Genomic DNA, 21,235 nt, shown 5'->3' with positions numbered 1-21,235 from the left:
TGCGGGCCATGTCAACTGCTTATATGTGTAGCCCAGCTTATGTTGTTGTCCACTGTAACTCCCAAGTCTCTGATGTTGTTAGACGCCATGAGAATTTCTCCAGAAGGAAGGGAGTATGGGAGTTTCAGAGCGTCCTCCCTTCCAAAGTGGATCAGTTCGAATTTGTCTTCGTTTAGCAACATATTGTTCTTTTCCGCCCATTGGACAACAGCCAGTAGGTCTGACTGAAGGCTTATCCGGTCATCCATGCCATTGATGACCTTCTGGAGCTTGGAATCATCAGTGAAGATTCTGATGTTACTGTGTTTGATGATGTCAGTAATGTCATTAATGTAAATGAAGAGAAGTGGGCCCAACACAGTGTCTTATATGTATATATATATATATATATATATATATATAATATATATATAACGGGAAAGTTTACGAAAATAAACAAAAGACGAAGGCAGGTGGAGTACGAACAAACAAATGTATTAGTATGGCACTCAGGAATAGAAATAGAACAAGTCTTTTACGTTTCGAGCCTACGCTCTTCGACAGATAGATACATAGAAAAAAAACAAGGAGAGAAACAAGGAGAGAAAAAAATGCGTGTAGGAGCGAACGATCTATCATGGCGTGTGTGTGTAAATCCCTTTTTGTAGATGTATCTGTATGCATTATTTTTATACTACTACACCTATTTATATCAGTACACACTTTTTCTTGTATACTTATATTTAATTATGTCTATATATATTATCATTTATCTAATTATCCTACTTCTGATTCCTTACATTCAATCAATAGATAGTATGTATATCTGTCCAGATAAATTCCATATGTAAGTGATTTGAGTGGTCTTTATAGTAACTACCTATTTAGGTAGTCACTATAAAGTAATTAAAGTAAAGATGGGGTATTAAGTTGAGTCTACATAATAGTAATCTTCTTTTTAATATTTAAATTGATCTATATATCCCTTTTAACGAACTTGTTTATGATATTTCTTTTTAGAATTTCCAAAATTTTATTTTATTTTTATACAACATAATAATATAAACGTTCTCCCACAGAGCGCCTATTTTCCTAGATCTCATTTTTGCATCCTAAGTTTCATAGTGTTTGCCCCTTTAACTGGTAACAATATCATGAATTAATGTCACCTCTACCCTACCTTTGTTATAGCCATTTACTACTATCTAATTGACTCTTTCTAAAGTTTTGTTTCTTTTTCTAGTGTGTTGAGGGGTACCCGTGACGGTATGAAATTTATGACCAACAGTCAGCTATGAGCTGTCAACTCACTTTGCTATTTATTCTAAATATAAGTAGTCTTCTAGACTTAGATTTTTGTTGATGATAAGGAGATAGATAAATTGGAAATGAATTGCAACCCTATGACCTCTACTGTGTTCCATGCCACTCAAAAATTGTAGTCTGTTCTTCTCTTAGCTATTCTTGCTACAATAGTGACAACATGAAATTCTTTCATTCTCTTGCTCTGTTAAAATATTTATCAAAATTATATTAATATATCTTGTCTGTTGAAAATCTATACTTGTGCAGCTGAAGATAGCTCTGTATTTAAATTGATGTAATGATTGCATAGAACCGCTTGAAACGATCGTGCTGCATTACTCCTTGAAATCTTGTTACTTAATTTGATTTGATATATATATATGAAAATACCGAGAGTTATAATGTGTTAAATTTTATTACACATGAGTTTTTTGTTTAATCTATCTATCTATCTATCTATCTATCTATCTATCTATCTATCTATCTATCTATCTATCTATCTATCTATCTATCTATCTATTTATCTATCTATCTATCTATCTATCTATCTATCTATCTATCTATCTATCTATCTATCTATCTATCTATCTATCTATCTATCAATCTATCTATCTATCTTTCTATGTATTTTTCGTCTCTCTCTATCTAGTTATCTCTTTCTCTCTCTCTCTCTCTCTCTCTCTCTGTCTATCTATCTATCTATCTATCTATCTATCTTTCTATGCAAAAAGACCGCATTCCGGCTGTTTTCTAGCAAAAAGACCGCATTCCGGGCTGTTTTCTGCTAGCCCTTGATAATACTTTCACATTTGATTCCCAATTCTAATAATTCTTATATATTTCGACTAATTATTTCTTTGTATGATAGTGCTCACTTGCTTAGTAAATATTGCTTTAATTATTTTATCAGTCATAATCTCACTTTTTTGCACAAACATCACGGTATTCCAACAACCGAGTGAGAAGCAGTTTGTCAAGTTTTACTTTCCACTCAAAGCAACATTTCAATTCAGTAGTCCATCTGTAAGCTTTGCAGTGTGTGAGAGAGAGAGAGAGAGAGGGGGGGGCTTTGCATACAATGAATGAAATAAACATGAAATGAAAAAATCGTTACTACAGATCTATACACCCCCGAATGACATCCAGAAAAATGGATACTTTTTAACAAAATTTTCTACAAATACCGCTTAGATGTTGTAGCTTCAGAGTATATAAGGATTTATGGATTTATGAGTAAGGATTTTTCCAAGACGGTGAAGAGAGGAGTTTCGAAAAATTCCCACGATCTGACTTTTTTCCCCATAACTTTCAGGAAGATGGGTATTGTTTAATGAAAATTTATACAAATCTCTTTTAAACAGCATAGATTACGATTATAAATTTGTGGGGGAAATTTTTTCGGAGATTTTCCTCATATTTTTAAAACCACAATCTTCGAAATGATGGTTTTGGGGTGAGCCATCTTTGTATGAAAAAGTTTTGAAACTCTTTTTTTTATTACACAACGCCCCCCTCCCTCATCATCCCACTCCGGACCTCTTTCGGTCAATTTTTATTTTTGCACTTCAAAACCATGAGAGGAACATTTTCGGTAAAAAACATTTTTGATTGTTAATATTTTCAGAAAGAAAAGTGAGTGATTTAAGGGTGATTTGGCTTTTGTTTCTAGCACATCCAAAGACAACCCACCTCGTCTTTTTTCACTCTCGTATGTATTGACATTTTTCAATATTTTTCCCCATAAATACATTTATATGCTATGAAAAAGAAATTTTGAGAAATTATGAACTTTTTGCAACCTCACTCCCTGCCCCCGAATGTTTCTGCTTATAAATTAGAATATTGGAAAAATCCTGAGAAGGTCATTGCTGGTATTTATCCACGGTGATTTTTAAAAAATTACGGAGATGTACTTGCATAGCAAGTGACTTGATCAGAGATCGTGTGCTGAAACAAAAACAATAGTAGCGTGGAAGATGTTTTTAAGCCATTCAGGAACATACAAAAACCGTTAGTTGCACATCAACATTAAAATTTCATTTCTGTCAAAATATTTTCGTCGCTTTGAAACTACGACCTGTTCACTGACAGACCTTTACAAAAGTGACGTAGCGCGAAGTTTTGTCAGTGAACAACACACACACACACACATACACACATTCATTGCTTTTCATTTGAGAGTATGTGTATCTATGTGTGTGCGCGAGTATGTATTGGTGCGTGTGTATGTGTGTATGTGCGTGTCACTGTTGAAGTCGCTCGTGCAAGCTGTTTGTGTATATATTGGCTTAGTGGTACAGAGTGTTTGGAAATTGTGAATAAGGTGCAAGTTTCGAGTACTTGTTGGTAACATTTTTCTACTAGTCTTCTAATAGTAATTATCCAACTCACAGCTATCCTGCGTTCAAAAATTATACAGGTATTTTTTTAAAGTTTTCATTCAATAAATAATGTGTTTACATTAGGTATACATTAATAGAATAAAGTGTCGGTTTTCTAAATAGCGAATTAAAACTTAGAAGAGAAAGTGAGAGACTTTGCAAATGAAATATTCACTGCATTCACTGCGGAGTATTTCATTACTCCGCAGTGAATGCAGTGAATATTTAAATTTGCGAGAAATTGGAGTTAAAAAATTCAATAAACTTGAGAAATCAAAATTACATGAAATTTCTTAGAACATTAATTTATAAAAATATTTCCAGACGATCAACCCTTTAATAATTGCTTTCTTTTAATACTTTTAGTAATTGTTGCATACCTAATGTATAAGCAGCTTTCTCCATTATAGTATAGAAGTTTCACGTTCAAACATGAACAGTAAATAGTATGTATGCATGAATGATAAAAATGTAAAAATATGTTTCCGCATGGTAATTTTGTTTCGTATTTTAGTCTCAATGTCTATATATTTCTGCTAAAAGATATATATACTCTTTTACTCTTTTCCTTGTTTCAGTCATTTGACTGCGGCCATGCTGGAGCACCGCCTTTAGTTCAGCAACTCTACCCCGGGACTTATTCTTTTGTAAGCCCAGTACTTATTCTATCTGTCTCTTTTACCGAACCGCTAGTGACGGGGACGTAAACACACCAGCATCGGTTGTCAAGCAATGCTAGGGGTCAAACACAGACACACAAACACACACACACAAACACACACACACACATATATATATATGTGTGTGTGTGTGTGTGTGGTGTGTGTGTGTGTATGCATATATATATATATGTGTGTGTATGTATATATATATATAATATATATATATATATTATATATATATATATAATATATATATATATATACACACATATAAATACAAACATATGCTTAAATACACACACGTACACACAGAAATTATCTAATTGTGCACACTCACACAGATATATGCACACACACTGAGACATATTCAGATATATATATAATATATACATATGTATACATTCATATATATATATACATATATATACACATACACACACACATATATTCAGATATGTATACACACTCCTATGCACATACATGTATACTCATAAACTTGTATACATACCCCCGTCACACACACATATTTCATGCTGAAACGCAATATTTGTTTGCCTAGATTTCTATACATATCCACACCACCCAGTCAAAGCAAGTCATGTTAAGTAAACGTTAGGAAACACCTATTTCCTGAGCAATTCAGCACGACAGCCAAAAAATCTTGTCGGGATGAGAGCATTCTCTAATATGTCATTTTCAAAGTATGGACATTGTGTAGCTTTCTCTGTGACTGGAAAAATGCCATATTCTTTCTCGTATTCAAATAAGATCAAATGAATGCAGAAGAAGATATTGAAGTGTTATTGAATCTGTAGAGAAATACCGCCACTGTCAGTTTCAGGTGAAATATTTACCGGAATAATCTTCAACCACTTGAATCTTGTCTTGTTTTAGAGGAAGAATTTACCGAGTTTTAATGTGAATTTCTTCAAAGGACTGAATGACAGTTAAATAGGGACGATTGCAGAGCAGCTCAAACGTTCTTCTGTGTTAGAATTAAATCAGCCACTCGGTTTAACTACACCCACCGCTCACAAACCATTATCTGGTTCTGTGAGTACATTTAAGGGATTTCACTATGTCGTTAAGTATTCAGAAAAAGTCGTCTGGCTTAGGATTAAAAATAATCTTCATTTCTTTTACTCGTTCTTCTACAAGGCCCTAAAAAGGATCGTGAACGTTGCCCTTCTTTCTCTACTAAAACACTTTTTTTATTAAAAAAAAAACCACCTTAAGTTTGGCATCATTTAATTTATAAAATCTGGGTGAAATGTCAACAAAAATTGATACATTCTGGATAATCTCTCTTAAAATTTTCAGATTTTCTCATCATCCCATACTTATTCTCTCACTCTCTCTCTCTCTCTCTCTCTCTCTCTATATATATATATATAATATATATATATATATATAATATATATATAATATATATATATTATATATATATATATATATATTATATATATATATATATATATATATATCTTTCTATGTATTTTTCCTCTCTCTCTATCTAGTATCTCTCACTCTCTCTCTCTATCTATCTTTCTATGTATTTTCCACTCTCTCTATCTAGTTATCTCTTTCTCTCTCTCCCTACCTATCTATCTATCTATTTATCTATCTATCTATCTATCTATCTATCTATCTATCTATCTATCTATCTATCTATCTATCTATCTATCTATCTATCTACGGACGTGCTGTCACTTCGGCTCCGAAGGTAATCGTTTATTTTGACTATTTATAGCCCAATTTTTGTGTACATTTTTGTAAATAAGGTGTGTAAGGCACCCAACTTTCGTTTGAGTGCATTTCCAAGGGAGGAATTCGCCCCTAGGGGCAGTTTCAACCCTATTTAATTTGTGTAATTTTCTTCTCGACATTCTTTAATGTCGAGAAATTTTATTGTAGAACGCTGGTCGCGTTCTTTTATGAACCAGCATTTTCCTAGTCTGGAAACGCTAGGAGAAAAAAAACGTATGCACGCAAAGTGCAAACCTGAATGACGTGGTAGTGAACGCTGCAACCACTTGCGGTAACAGCCCTGTCACCACCACCCCCATCACTAACAACAACAACAACAACAACGAGACTACTACTGCTACCACCACCACCTCCACCACCACCCCCAATACCACCACGACCAACATCTATATATATGAAAGTGAAGTTGTGTGAGTGTCTGTCTCCTAAGATTTAGATTCCTAACTACTCCCACATTTTGCGATGCAGTTTAACCAAATTCGGGTATCTTATAGTCGTGATTCATATCAAGCCCGTCTGGGTATTAGCGCGCGTCTACGATGAGTCTACGATTTTTAAAATAATTAGCGCGCGTCTACGATGAGTCTACGATTTTAAAAATAATTTACCATAATCTTTTTCCATTTTAAACGCATATTTTTTCGTGTGTCGATGGCGGCGGAGTTGGCGTCCATGCTCACACCCTGCCCCTGTGTTGCTTCTCCCCTTCTTCCCTCCCTCGTGAAGCTGTGGGGAAGGGAGTGTAAGAAATCAACGTCGTAAAGCGTTGTCAAGGAGACCAGCGTTCTTTTAGAACAACGACTTCATGGCTTGAAGTCGCCAAAACAGAAATCGCTAAAAAAGCTGAACAATCCACAAAAACGGCAAAAACCGCCACACAGGGCAGGTTTCCTGTGCAAACAATTTGCACAACCGAATGTTTTAGAGTTGTTGCACAAATCTTTATATATAAAAGTGAAGTTGTGTGTCTGTCTCCTACGATTTAGATTCCTAACTACTCCCACATTTTGCGGTGGCAGTTTAACCAAAACCGGGTATAACCAAAACCGGGTTTAACCAAAACCGGACATAAAGTCGTGATTCATATCGAGCCCTTCTGGGTATTAGCGCGCGTCTACGATAAGTCTACGATTTTTAAAATAATTTACCATCATTTTTTCCATTTTAATGCAGTTTTTTTGCTATTATATAAGGGAAGTAACTCTCTAAAAATGTCTACGATGAGTCAACCATTTTTAAAAAATTACTATAATTTTTTTTTCCATTTTAATGCAGTTTTTTTGCTATTATATAAGGGAAGTAACTCTCTAAAAATGTCTACGATGAGTCAACCATTTTTAAAAAATTACTATAATTTTTTTTTCCATTTTTAATGCATTTTTTTGCTATTTTTTGGCTATAACTCTCTAAAAATGCTTTATAGTTATTTCCCTTACAAACCCGAGCAACGCCGGGCGATACTGCTAGTAAATGATAAAAATGAAACTCACGCGAATACTATTAAGAAAAACAACAACAACAAGAACAACAATAAAAATGAACTATCTAATAGTGAAGATGTTAATATAAAAAAATCAACAACACGAGTAAATTTCGCAGACACTCTGCGTCAGAAGAAGGAAATAGTAACATTTACAAATGAAGAGCTAATAGAAACGAGAGCTCTCTTTACAACCCGTGGGTAAGATTTAGTGCTGCATACACCTCAACACATAAAGGAACAAATAGAAAATAAGACAATTATATATAAAATTATAAGAAAAAACAAAAAACAAAATGAACAGATTACAAAAACGGATATAAAAACATGTTTAAAAAGCATAATGAAAAAAAAAGAATATATAAACTGGGGTCCCCAGTTTAACACAGTAGTGGTCCGCTTCCCTAACCAGGAAATGGCAAAAGCTCACTCTACCGAATCTTTGGAAAATGATGATATCAAAATGGTACCTTATTTCAAAGGCCAGAGAGTGAGTAGAATTACTATTAAAAATGTACCCCACGAGATCCCGAACAAATGGATAACAGGGGCAATCTGTTACCATTTGAAAAGGATCACTATTTTAGAAACAGCCGTGTACCTAAACGACAATTGGGGTGGAAAAACAGTAGTAGTAACCATCCAGATTGTGGGGGCCTCTATCGAGAGCCTACCCGATAGGATCCACCTAGAAAATGGGCAAAGCCTATATGCTGTGGCAGAAGGCAAGAAGCCTAGATGCTACAACTGTGGCAGCCCAGAGCATTTAATTGCCAAGTGCGCTCTAGCACAGAAAAACAAGAAAGAACAAATCAGAAAACAAATAAAAAACCCTTGTTGCCAACACCAACACACTCAATTATGCAACAATGCCAAGAAGAAAACAACAAACCAGCAAACAAACCCCAACAACATCACCAAGAAAAGAAACAGTACAAACAAAATCACCGTTGACGACGCAACCAATTTATCATGCTGAACCAAAAGGTAGACCCACACCAACACCCAGGATGACAATTAAAAAGACAGAAATCAGTGACGAGAAGACAAATTCTACCCCTAACACCACAACAACACAAACACCGCACAAAACATCAACATTTTCTACAAGCATACATATTAACACAAATGCTTTGCCTCTTCTGATACGTCGGACGATGAAAGTTCGACGGAATGGCAAATAGCCACAGGGGGTAAAAGTAAAAAATCAAAAAAGCCCACCAAACAAGGAAGTAAAGCACGGAGATATTTAACTCCGGACAGCATCTCCCTGGACAATCAAAAAATCAATGAACCCACAAAACCACACACACAACTAACTGCGATAGACACAGACAATAAAAAATTAATGGATTATATTGTATCCAACACGGACATCTGTGAAGATGACTTTAAGACAAACAATCATCCGCGCACCACACCACCGAACCACATAAAAATTGTACACATAACACAAACACAACACCATACACTGAAAACAATATTTCCAAATGCGGTAGGCGGGTTTCAACGTTACCTCTCCAAAAAACTATACAAACACCTCATCAAAGACACTACAAAAGAAGAAGAAAAAAATGAAACTTTCGAAATGAGTAAGTGACCTTCCCTCTTGCCTCATGAATCTTCCAATGTTTGTGTGTGAAACACAATTTTCGTAAACGTCAATTATGCTTAAATTAGGTTGTGTGAAAGCGCGTGGCTTGGCGTCGGCTTGGAAGCAAGGTTACCTTCTAAACGACATCAAGTCACTGAACGTGGATATAGTAGCTATCAGTGAAACCAGACTCAGCAAGTCGCGGGCCCTCGCGTCCATGTTTGGCGATCAATTTGACATTTATTTTTCTCCCTGTCTGCCGAACATGGGTGGTGGAGGTACCGCGGTGCTTTTTGGAAAGAGTCTAAATGTAAAAGTAAGAACAATATTCCTAGACCCGGAGGGTAGGCTGGTTGTCTTGGACGTGGATGGCAGAAATGGGTGTGCATTCCGTCTGATGGCAGTTTATGCACCGTCCTTAACGGGTCGGGCGGATTTCTTCAGACGTCTAGAGGTTTTCCTGGGAACGTCTAGACCTTTACTGTTAGTAGGGGATTGGAACGCTACCTTGGACACGCATCTAGATTATGTGGGAATGGATAGGGGGTGTAAGAAGGGGGTGTAAGTGCCTCAAAGACCTACTCAGACGTTTCCATTTGTCTGACAGGTTCCGATTCGACCATCCGAACGTGCCAACGTAGACTTGGACAAACCGCGTCGGATCGTCGAGATCTTATCTAGATAGATTTCTATGCAGGACAGCGAATATGGATAGCGTAGGATGTCCACAATTTAAAATAGTCAGCTACACAGATCACAAATTTGTGACGTGTACGCTCGACTTAGATAAGACACATAGACAGGGTCCCGGTTACTGGAAACTGAACACGTCACTCTTAGTGCGACAGGTTTGCAGGAACCGGATTAGCGAGTTAATTAAGAGGGCGCTGACGGGAGCCGTCGTTAACAATCGCTGGTGGTTCGCCCTGAAAATGGCAATAAAATTGGAATCAATTAGGTTTAGCAAGGAATTAGCGATAAATCGAAACAGAGTAGAGGGAGACCTAGTTAAGAAACTAGAAGGGGGCACTTACTACTGGCAGCGCAACCAACGTGATGGCTGCGAGGATGGCCCTCGACCAACACCTCAACGCCAAGCACGAAGGTTGCATCGTCAGAGCTAAAATGCGTGCCTTAAGGAATGAAGAGATCGAAGCTGCGCGAGAGGCCCGGGTAGCGGAGGCGCAGCGTGGCAACAGAGCCACCATTCGGTCTCTAATAGATCAACAGGGATGCAGTTTACTCGAACCCGAAAGGATGTGTGAGGCCTTTCAACAGCACTTTGCTCGATTGTTTGGTGCGAGTGGTGGGTCGGAACGCGGGATGGATTTCAGTGCCCACATGACCGACCTGCAGCGGCTCTCGGCAAGAGAAGCGAAGTGTTGTGAAAGTCCCATCACAGCCGCTGACGTGTGGGATGCGATGGCGGGCTGCGCGAGGGATAAGTCGCCTGGATTGGATGGTTTACCCTACGAGCTGTATTGTCAAATGCCAGACTTGTTTGACGACCTCTTGGCATCAGTCTACTTCAACTGGCAACAAAACGGGAGAATTCCCGGTTTCGTGAGCTGAGGTGCAGTGACGTTGCTGAAGAAAGACCCAAACAAGGGGAATTTTATAGATAATTTCAGGCCCATCACTCTGCTCAACGCAGATTTTAAAATTTTGGCCAAAGTAATAGCCGAGAAGTTGGCGCTTGTCATTGGTAAACTGGTCGACAGGGTGCAAACATGCGCTGTGCCGGGCAGAACCATACATGACAACCTCCATCTGATGCGCTACATTGTGGACAGGGTAGTTAAGGATCCTGGCATGGGTGGGGCGCTGATCAATTTGGATCAGTCTAAAGCATTCGATAGGGTCGACCATCGGTACTTGGCGGCCGTCCTCAGGGCGGCTGGCTACGGTCCCGTCTTCCGTGGTTGGATAACTGCCTTGTATAGCGGCATCCGATCGGTGATTCGGGTGAACGGTCACCTGTCGAAACCGTTTGACATCACGCGTTCGATCCGTCAGGGGTGTCCCCTGTCGGCGCTTCTGTATGTATTGACTCTCGAACCGCTACTGCGGAAGCTGGCCACACTGAGGGGCATCCCACGGGAACTGGGTTGCGGGACGAGCGTGTCAGCATATGCGGACGATGTCACCGTCATAGTGTCGAGCGACAAGCACATCCGGATGATAGGCGAGACACTAAGAAAATACGAAACGGTGACGGGAGCGAAGATTAACCCGGAAAAGTCAGTGGGTTTGCTACTCGGCACCTGGAGAAGCAAGCCCATGCCGTCCGACTGCGGCTCAGTAGTGGGACGCTGGACGGACGGACCGGTTGAATTGCTCGGGGTCTGGTTCAGTCCGGACCTCTAAATAGAAAAGAACTGGGACGAGATCACGAGTAGAGTGGTCGCTCTCACCAAACATGGGCCGAGAGAAAGCTGTCTCTAAAACGCCGGGTGGAGGTAGTGAACGTGTACTTCGCATCCGTCATCGATTACCGCCTGACCGTCGTGCCTTGTCCCGACGCCACCATCACCAAACTGGAACGCATACTCTTCCGCTTCCTGTGGAAGGGTGGCGTTCCGATAGTGAGGAAGTCCATTTGCTGTCAACATCCGTTGAATGGAGTACTGGGAATGCCGTGGGTGATGATGCGCAGGCATGCGCTGAGACTGCGGCATCTCTGGAACTTCATCGACGACGGCGAACAGGTGTGGGCGCCGTTTGTGAGGCGCGCCTTCCCGCAGCTCGTCTCACTGACCGAACTGCAAACGTGGATCAAAAAGAGACCGAAACTGGGCGATTGGCACCGAGATTGTCGCCAAGCTCTACAGCAGCTCTGCTGACCGGGGTCAAACTTGTGCAACTTACAAACGACTAAAGCGTTCTATAGAGGACTATTGGAGGGGAGGTCCGACGGCACACGCGGGGCAAACCTGGGCGTCGACGAGAAATTCCTAACCCGCCTGTTCAAGACGACGTTCGGGCCGAAAACCATCACCGGACCGACCTGCCCGAGATGTGGTCAGAGCGACGAAACCGTTCTGCACGCACTCGTGCAGAGTCCAGATATTTCAGAGCTGTGGACCTTCGTCGAACAGCTGTTGTCACGTGTAGGTCGGGCCCGCCTATCGGCCGAGTCTATCGTGAATATTATTCCACCACCTTCCTTTAAACGGGAAGGGAAAACGGTTTTCGTTACGCTGATGGCTATGGCGAAAGAATGTGTGTAGTGGACGCGTTTGAAAGGACTGCAAACAAACACCTTCCTCTCTGGTCAATCTCTCGTCAACTTTTTCAAGTACCACTTGAAAAGGAGGATGAGAATAGAGAGGAAGGCTGTGTCGAACGAATGTTTTAATAAAAAGTGGGTAAAAGTGGCAAAAATGGTCAGTATGAACTATCTTAAGCATAAATCTGAAACCAAAAGAGACAACGAGAAGTAAGGCGACTTACTCATGTGTTCTTTTTCGAACTGTCTGAGGTGACCTTGGTCTTTTTTGTAGGTTTTTCTTTCCAAGGCTACACCTAAACTATGAACCTTATATATATATATATATATATATATATATATAAAGATATAACTAGATAGAAAGGAAAGGAAAAATACATAGAAAGATATATAGATAGATAGATAGATAGATAGAGAGAGAGAGAGAGAGAGAGATAAAGAGATAACTAGATAGAGAGAAAGTGGAAAAACACATAGAAAGATAGATAGATAGATAGATAAAAGAGAGAGTGTGAAAGAGAGAGAGGAAGAGATAACTAGATAGAGAGGGAACATCTATCCTTCTATGTATTTTTTCTCTCTATCTGGTTATCTCTTTCTCTATCTCTCTCTTTCTCTCTCTCTCTCTACCTATCTATCTATGTATTTTCGCCTCTCTCTATCTAGTTATCTCTTTCTCTCTCTCTCTCTCTCTCTCTCTCTATCTATCTATCTATCTATCTATCTATCTTTCTAAGTATTTTCGTTTCTCTCTCTCTATCTATCTATCTATCTATCTATTTTCGCCTCTCTCTATCTAGTTATCTCTTTCTCTCTCTTTTTACCTATCTATCTATGTATCTTTCTATGTATTTTTCCTCTCTCTCTATCTATCTATGTATCATTCTATGTATTTTCCCTCTCTCTCTATCTAGTTATCTCTTTCTCTCTATCTCTCTCTCTCTATCTATCTTTCTATGTATTTTTGTTCCCTCTCTATCTAGTTATCTCTTCCTCTCTCTCTTTCACACTCTCTCTTTTATCTATCTATCTATCTATCTTTCTATGTGTTTTTCCACTTTCTCTCTATCTAGTTATCTCTTTATCTCTCTCTCTCTCTCTCTCTCTCTCTATCTATCTATCTATCTATCTATATATCTTTCTATGTATTTTTCCTTTCCCTTTCTATCTAGTTATATCTTTCTCTCTCTCTCTCTCTCTCTCTCTGTCCCTCTCTCTCTCTCTCTTTCTCTATCTATCTATCTATCTATCTTCCTATGTATTTTCCTCTCCCCCTATCTAGTTATCTCTCTCTCCCCCTATCTATCTATCTATCTATCTATCTATCTATCTATCTATCTATCTATCTATCTATTTATCTATCTATCTATCTATCTTTCTATGTATTTTCCCACTCTCTCTATCTAGTTATCTCTCTCACTCTCTCTCTCTCTCTATCTATCTATCCTTCTATGTATTTTTTCTCTAGTTATCTCTTTCTCTCTCTATCTCTCTCTCTATCTATCTATCTATCTATCCATCTTTCTATGTATTTTTCACCTCTCTCTATCTAGTTATCTCTTTCTCTCTCTCTCACTCTCTCTCTCTCTCTCTCTCTCTCTCTCTCTCTCTATCTATCTATCTATCTATTTATCTATCTATCTATCTATCTATCTATCTATCTATCTATCTATCTATCTATCTTTCTAAGTATTTTCCTCTCTCTCTCTATCTAGTTATCTCTCTCTCTCTCTCTCTCTCTCTCTCTCTCTATCTATCTATCTATCTATCTATCTATCTTTCTATGTATTTTTCCTCTCTCTCTATCTATCTATGTATCATTCTATGCATTTTCCCTCTCTCTCTATCTAGTTATCTCTTCCTCCCTCTCTCTCTCTCTCTCTCTCTCTATCTATCTATCTTTCTATGTGTTTTTCCACTTTCTCACTATCTAGTTATCTCTTTCTCTCTCTCTCTCTCTCTCTCTCTCTATCTATCTATCTATCTATCTATCTATCTTTCTATGTATTTTTCCTCTCCCTTTCTATCTTGTTATATCTTTCTCTCCTCTCTCTCTCTCTATCTATCTATCTATCTACGCAGGGTGGACTTCGGTGCGTACTTGCGCAGCCTGCCACGCAAGGGAGGCAGAGTGCTGCGAAGGTGCCATCACGGCGGCGGATGTGCGGGACGCAATGGAAGAATGTTCGAGAGACAAATCGCCGGGTTTGGATGGTCTACGAGTTTTACAGTTATATGCCAGACTTGTTTGGAGACGTCTTGGCAGCAAAACGGGAGGCATACCCGGTTTTGTGAGTAGAGGAGCCGTAACGCTGCTGAAGAAAGATCTAAACAAGGGAAATGTAATAGAGAAATTTAGGCCCATCACTCTACTCAATGCAGACGTGATAATTTTTACCAAGGTGTTAGCCAAGAGGTTTGCGCTTGTCATCGAGAAACTTGTCGACATGGCGCAAACGTGCGCCGAGCCGGGCCGGACCATCCATGACAACCTCTACATCATAGACAGAGCAGTTAAGGAACCTGGCATGGGTGGGGCCCTGATCAATTTGGATCAATCGAAAGCTTTCGATAGGTTAGACCATCGATTCTTGGAGGCAGTCCTGAGAGCAGCTGGTTTCGGTCCCGTCTTCCGCGGCTGGATAGCTGCTTGGTACAGAGGCATCCGTTCGGTAATTCGCGTAAATGGACATCTATCGAGACCTTTCGACATCGCACGTTCGGACCGTCAGGGATGCCTGCTCTCGTCGCTTCTATACGTATTGACTCTCGAGCCATTATTGCGGAAGCTGGAAACTCTGAGGGGCATCCCGCGCGAATTGGGATGCGGGACGAGCATGTCTGCATACGCGGACGACGTCACCGTCATAGTGTCAAGCCACGAGCACATCGAGCTGGACGGCGAGACACTGAAAGACTACGAAACGGTGACAGGAGCGAAAATCAACCGGGAAAAGTCAGTGGGCTTGCGGATCGGCACCTGGAGAAGCAAGCCCATGCCGTCCACCAGCGCCTCCGTCGTGGACGCTGGACCGACGGCCCGGTCGAGTTGCTCGGGGTCTGGTTCGGTCCGGACCTCCAAATGGAGAAGAACTGGAACGAGATAACGAGTAGGGTGGTCACTCTCTCCCGGCAATGGGCGGAGAGGAAAATGTCCCTAAAAGGTCGGGCGGAGGTGGCGAACACGTACATCGCGTCCATCATCTACTACCGCCTGACCGTCGTACCTTGTCCCGACCGTACCATCACCAAACTAGAATGCATTCTCTTCCGCTTCTTGTGGAAAGGATGCGTCCCGATGGTCAGGCGATCCATTTGCTGTCAGCACCCGTTAAAAGGAGGTCTGGCACGCCGTGGTTGATGATGCGCAGACATGCGCTGAGACTGCGACATCTCAGGCTCTACGTAGACGACGGTGAACAGGTGTGGTCGCCGTTTATGAGGCACGCTTTCCCGCAGCTCGTCTCCATGAAAGGATTAGAGACAAACACCTTCCTCTCTGGTCAATCACTCATCAACTTCTTCAAGTATCACTTGAAAAGGAAAGTGAGAGTAGAGAGGCAAGTTTTGTATAGTAAATGTTTTAAAATAAGATGGGTGAATGTAGCAAGGATGGCACGTATGAATGACGAAGCCACCTTGACTATGATCCTATGAACCGTAAAAAATTTAATACAGAGTGTTGCTTATTTGTAAAAAAAATATAACATGTGACTTCATTGACCGAGGTTACCGTGGTCTTTTCCGTAGGCTTTTCTTTCCATGGGTAAACCTCACCTGTCTTCCCCTTTACACTCTATATTGAGATTTCTGTGATAACGATCCCTATTGATCCATTTTTTCTTTTTCCTTTTTTTTTTGTTTTTGCTTTCCACTTTCTTTCCTTTTACGATCCCTTTTGATTGAAAACCAAACCCCACCTTTTTATCCCACAAAACAAAAGCTCTACCTTGTAATTTGTCCCGTCTGTGTGCAGCCCTGTGTGGCTAATAAAGAAACATATCTTTCTCTGTATCTTTCCTCTCTCTCTATCTAGTTATATCTCTCTCTCTCTCTCTCTCTCTCTCTCTCTCTCTCTCTCTATCTATCTATCTATCTATCTATCTTTCTATGTATTTTTCCTCTTTCTCTCTATCTAGTTATCTCTCTCTCTCTATCCATCTCTCTATCCATCTATCTATCTATCTATCTATCTTTCTAAGTATTTTTCCTCTCTCTCTCCATCTAGTTATCTCTTTCTTTCTCTCTCCCTATCTATCTATCTATCTATTTCATTCTCAGTCTCTTTTCTTCTTCCCTTTTAGTCATCTTTAATTTCTCACTCCTTCCCAAATGTATTCTTTCTCTTTACCTTACATTTTCCTCACATCATTATCTTGTTACTCTTCTTCCTTTATTTTCTCATTTTCACTTTCTCTCTTTTATTCTATCATTCTTCTTTAGTTTCTCTCTCTCCCCCTTTCTTCTCTCTTTTCCTCTCTCTCTCTCTCTCTCTCTCGCTCTCTCTCGCTCTGTTTCCTTTACTGTTTCTCTCCCTTTATTTTCTCATAAACCCGATAATCCTCTCTCATACAAGACCTGCACGATGGTCTACAACTCGCCGTAGGTCTTTGTTGACCTCTTACAATGACCTCTCTTTTCGCTAGATATTTACTTTATCACTGTCATTTACTTTGTAAGAATCTCATACATGGTGTCATACATGCTAGATATAGCAGCTATATCTCTTTCAAATCACAACTACCGTCTTCAACGAGGAAAGAATAAGAATTCATGCCACGATAAATATAGTCCAATATAGACGCGCCAGCGCCGGCGTTAACTCATCCGAGTAGAAGATCTGTAGTGAGTGATTGAACCTCTCCAATTTGATGGGTGCGAAGGGTACCGATGCCTGAGATGGCTGTTCAGGCTAAGAGCAGTGTAGTAGAACCGGGAGCATTCATCGCAGGGGTGAGTTGATGGGTTATGACGAAGTGCACGTTACACTTTTCGTCTGCCTAGATACATTATTATGATCATAGATCTACTATATCAAGGCGGAACTACATATAAACATCAACAACTTGGCTTTCCAGTTAATCGATTTTTCCTTCCATTAAATACCAATAATATTCAACCGTCTATAGACCAATGACTGTGTCCGTAATGTCATATCAAAATCGTATTTTTTTTTTTTTTCTTTTTTAGATTACTAGATAACATTCACTGAAGTGACCGTGTACAGATGATTGTGCTCCTACTAATATTTTAAATCTTGGATATTTTCGGTTTGAACGGCAGATTTTAACACAATTTCTAGGTAACTAAAAAAATTTAAACTTCGTATACTGGTAGAATGTGATTATAAAACATCTTTTTCTATCAGCTTTATTGAGAAAATTCTATAGTTTGTAAGATATTTGTTGTTGTTTTTCTGCAATTTCTGCAATTTCAACCAATCATGACGTCCATTGAGTTAAAAAGCATTCTGTGCCGTATGAATATGTCCCTCGTTTAAGAAACAGATTGGATTTATTTACATTTGTGAAGAAAAAAAGATACCATTCCCCCTAACCCTAACCCTAACCCTAACCCTAAATCTAAAATAGACTCTAATGCAATAGATCGATACTAGGGTCATAATTGTGGGTGACAATTTCATATGACACCGCTAGAAAAAACTGCCATTTTCTCTAGCGGTGTCATGAAATTGTCACCCATAATTATGACCCTAGTATCGATCTATTGCATTTCAGTCTATTTTAGATTAAGGGTTAGTTAGGGTTAGGGTTAGGGGTGGGGGAAAGGTATCTTTTTTTCATCACAAATGTAAATAAACCCAATCTGTTTCTTAAACGAGGGACATATTCATACGGCACAGAATGTTCTTTACGTCAATAGACGTTATTGATTGGTTGAAATTGCCGAAATTGAGGAAAAACAACAACAAATATCTTACAAACTATAGAATTTTCTCAATAAAGCCAAGAGAAAAAGATGTTTTATAAACACATTCTACCAGTATACGAAGTTTAAAATTTTTTAGTTACCTAGAAATTGTGTTAAAATCTGCCGTTCAAACCGAAAATATCCTAAATCTCTTTTTGAATTTACCAGGTGACTATGTTCAATTTAAAGATAATTAAATAAAAAGATCTAATGTAGACATCTACGACTACAAATTTTTAGGTAGTCAATATGGATGCAGGCATGATTGTGCAGTAAGAAGTTTGCTTCGTAATTCCATGGTGTCGGATTTAATTCCACTGAGTGGCAACATAATCAAGAGTTATCATCCTTAACCAAAGCCCTGTGAGTTAAAATTAAATAGACGGTGACTATCACCTCGAGAACCCAGTTTCCACAAAAAGTGTTCGCCAGGAGCTGCACAAAGCCGAATTTCACAGGAGAGCTGCAATCAGGAAACCACTCCTTTCAAAAACAAACGCTGCAAAGCGTTTAGAGTGGAGTAAAAACCTACAGAATTAGTCCCTAGAGCAGTGGTCTGGGGTGCTATTGCTTGGAAATCTGCTATTGCTTGCAGCTCCCGGCGAACAGTTTTTGTGGAAACTGGGTTCTCGAGATGATCATTAAGATCTGCAGTAATTATGGGAGCTGTACTTTTGTGATCCTTTCTAACAATTCACGTAAGAGTCCGACGGTTCGTATCTGAAAGTTTTGGTTTTCTTCCGGAGTTTCGTTTCTCTCTTTCTCAAAAGCTATCATTACTTTCGAGACAGTATTTCGTGATACACAAAACATTTTTGGCTGTTTTCGTTACACTAGCGCCTGCCATACGAGCACCAACAATTTGACCTCTTTGAAAGTCCGACACATCTGTCATTTTAATGAATTTTAATTAGCTTTTGCTGATGATATCTGAAAAGAAACAGCAATTTTACAAAAACATTCTAAGCAACACTTATAATTAATTAAAAAAACATGAAAATAAACAGGCTTTTGACGGTTTTATAGATATTTCAGAATTATGGTGCTATGATACTAGCTGTTTCCATTATTTTGTCCAACCCCAGTATATATATATATACATATGTATGTGTGTGTATGTGCGTATGTATGTATGTATGTATATATATATATATATGTATATATATAACTTAGAATAACTTAGAAAGGTTTTGGCCAGTTTTGGCCCAGGCCATGTCTAACTTAATAGCACCACCTGGCGAAGTCTTTCAGTTCAGGATTTGGGCACCAAGGCCCATTCGAGCAGAGAGTTATTGTTTGCGGAGACATATCCGGGTGTGGGTGGTTTGTCCGGTACTGTTTGAAGGAATTTGTCCAAAGACTTCTTGAATTTTGTGTGGTCAGTTTCTTTTTTGACGTGCCCTGGTGTAATGTTGAAGAGGGCAGGTCCAATTGAGGTGAAATAGTTGTGCCGTATTGTCGTTATGTGATGCGATTTAGATTTTTGTTGTGGACGGATGGCACGTGGTCCAAGGCTTGGATGCATTTTGAAGGTGATGCCAACATCATTCGGACAGTGCTGATGGAATATTTTCCACATCATACAGATAATGTAGCGTTCACGGCGTCGTTGGAGTGAATACAATTTCAGCTTCTCTAGTCTACCCCAGTAGTCAAGGTCTGACATGCCATCTATCTTTTTTGTGATTGACCTTTGGGGAGCTTCAATTCTCATAATATTTTGTTTTGTGTAGGGAGACCACAGTGGACAGCAGTATTCAAGGTGGGGTCGGGCAAAAGTGGAGAAGAGAAGGATAATAGCGTGGGAATCTCTCGACTGGAAGGTTCTGAGAATCCAGGAACACATTCTGCGGGCCATGTCAACTTTGCTGCTTATATGTGTAGCCCAGCTACACATATAAGCATTCGGTGGGATTAGTAATATTTTTGGTAGAAATGACTGATTGTCCCTCTTAGCGTTTGGCATGTATATACAATGCCTCCTGGCATGTATGTATAATGCCCTCTATATATAAATTAATATGTTCAATAAGAAATAATTATTTTCGAAATTTTTTCTCTTATGAGGTTTTTACGCTATCTACCTGACAATTTCTTGTTAAGTTTTTCCTTATTAAGTAGTTGTCCTTAATTGCTAAATTTTTATTCCGAAAAACTTTTCCTCTCCCGAAATGCAATTCGTAAAAGTTTACCATTTACCCGGATGTATATATATAAACTCACCCATGTGCTTCGTTGATGTTGATCAGTTAGCTGATCGGCTTAAGCGAGGCAGGGTCGTTGTTTATTTATAATACATTCAGGCCTGCTGATGATTACGTAAGTATGAAATCACTGTGATACAGGTCTATATTTTTAAATGTCTTACTTTGAAAAATTGCATTCGGGGGATTAGTAATATTTTTGGTAGAAATGACTGATTGTCCCTCTTAGCGTTTGGCATGTATATACAATGCCCCTGGCATGTATGTATTATGCCCTCTATATATAAATTAATATGTTCAATAAGAAATAATTATTTTCGAAATTTTTTCTCTTATGAGGTTTTTACGCTATCTACCTGACAATTTCTTGTTAAGTTTTTCCTTATTAAGTAGTTGTCCTTAATTGCTAAATTATATATATATATATATATTATATATATATATATAATATATATATATATATATATATATTATATATATATATATATATATATATATATATATATATATGTCTTGCCACACATGTTTATATATACACCAAGCATTAAATATAGTAAAACTAAAATCCTTCTCATTCTGTATGTTTCCACATAGTTACTTCTATTAGTCTACTATTTTTCCTATATTGAAAGTATTAACACTATTTATCTATCTACTTGTCAATTTGTTTATCTATATACAAACGCACAACATACATGTATGT

At 38.9% G+C, this 21,235-nt stretch overlaps 2 long non-coding RNA genes across 2 annotated transcripts in view; both read left to right on the top strand.

The window, feature by feature from the left end:
* Window positions 1-9,223: 9,223 nt before the first annotated feature.
* The window catches only part of LOC118767246, a 20,625-nt gene continuing 8,613 nt past the window's right edge, over window positions 9,224-21,235 (top strand). The window contains exons 1-2 of the long non-coding RNA XR_005003148.1: window positions 9,224-9,234; window positions 10,066-10,067. This is a non-coding gene — a long non-coding RNA (uncharacterized LOC118767246). The remainder of the gene's footprint in view (window positions 9,235-10,065; window positions 10,068-21,235) is intronic.
* LOC118767248 overlaps window positions 12,239-21,235 on the top strand; it is a 15,446-nt gene continuing 6,449 nt past the window's right edge. Inside the window, exons 1-2 of the long non-coding RNA XR_005003150.1 lie at window positions 12,239-12,268; window positions 20,066-20,071. This is a non-coding gene — a long non-coding RNA (uncharacterized LOC118767248). The remainder of the gene's footprint in view (window positions 12,269-20,065; window positions 20,072-21,235) is intronic.

The sequence above is a fragment of the Octopus sinensis genome, linkage group LG20 (assembly GCF_006345805.1).
Source record: "Octopus sinensis linkage group LG20, ASM634580v1, whole genome shotgun sequence".
Lineage (NCBI taxonomy): Eukaryota > Metazoa > Mollusca > Cephalopoda > Octopoda > Octopodidae > Octopus > Octopus sinensis.
The sequence above is the reverse complement of the archived record's forward strand: the minus strand, read 5'-3'. Positions and strand labels throughout refer to the sequence as shown.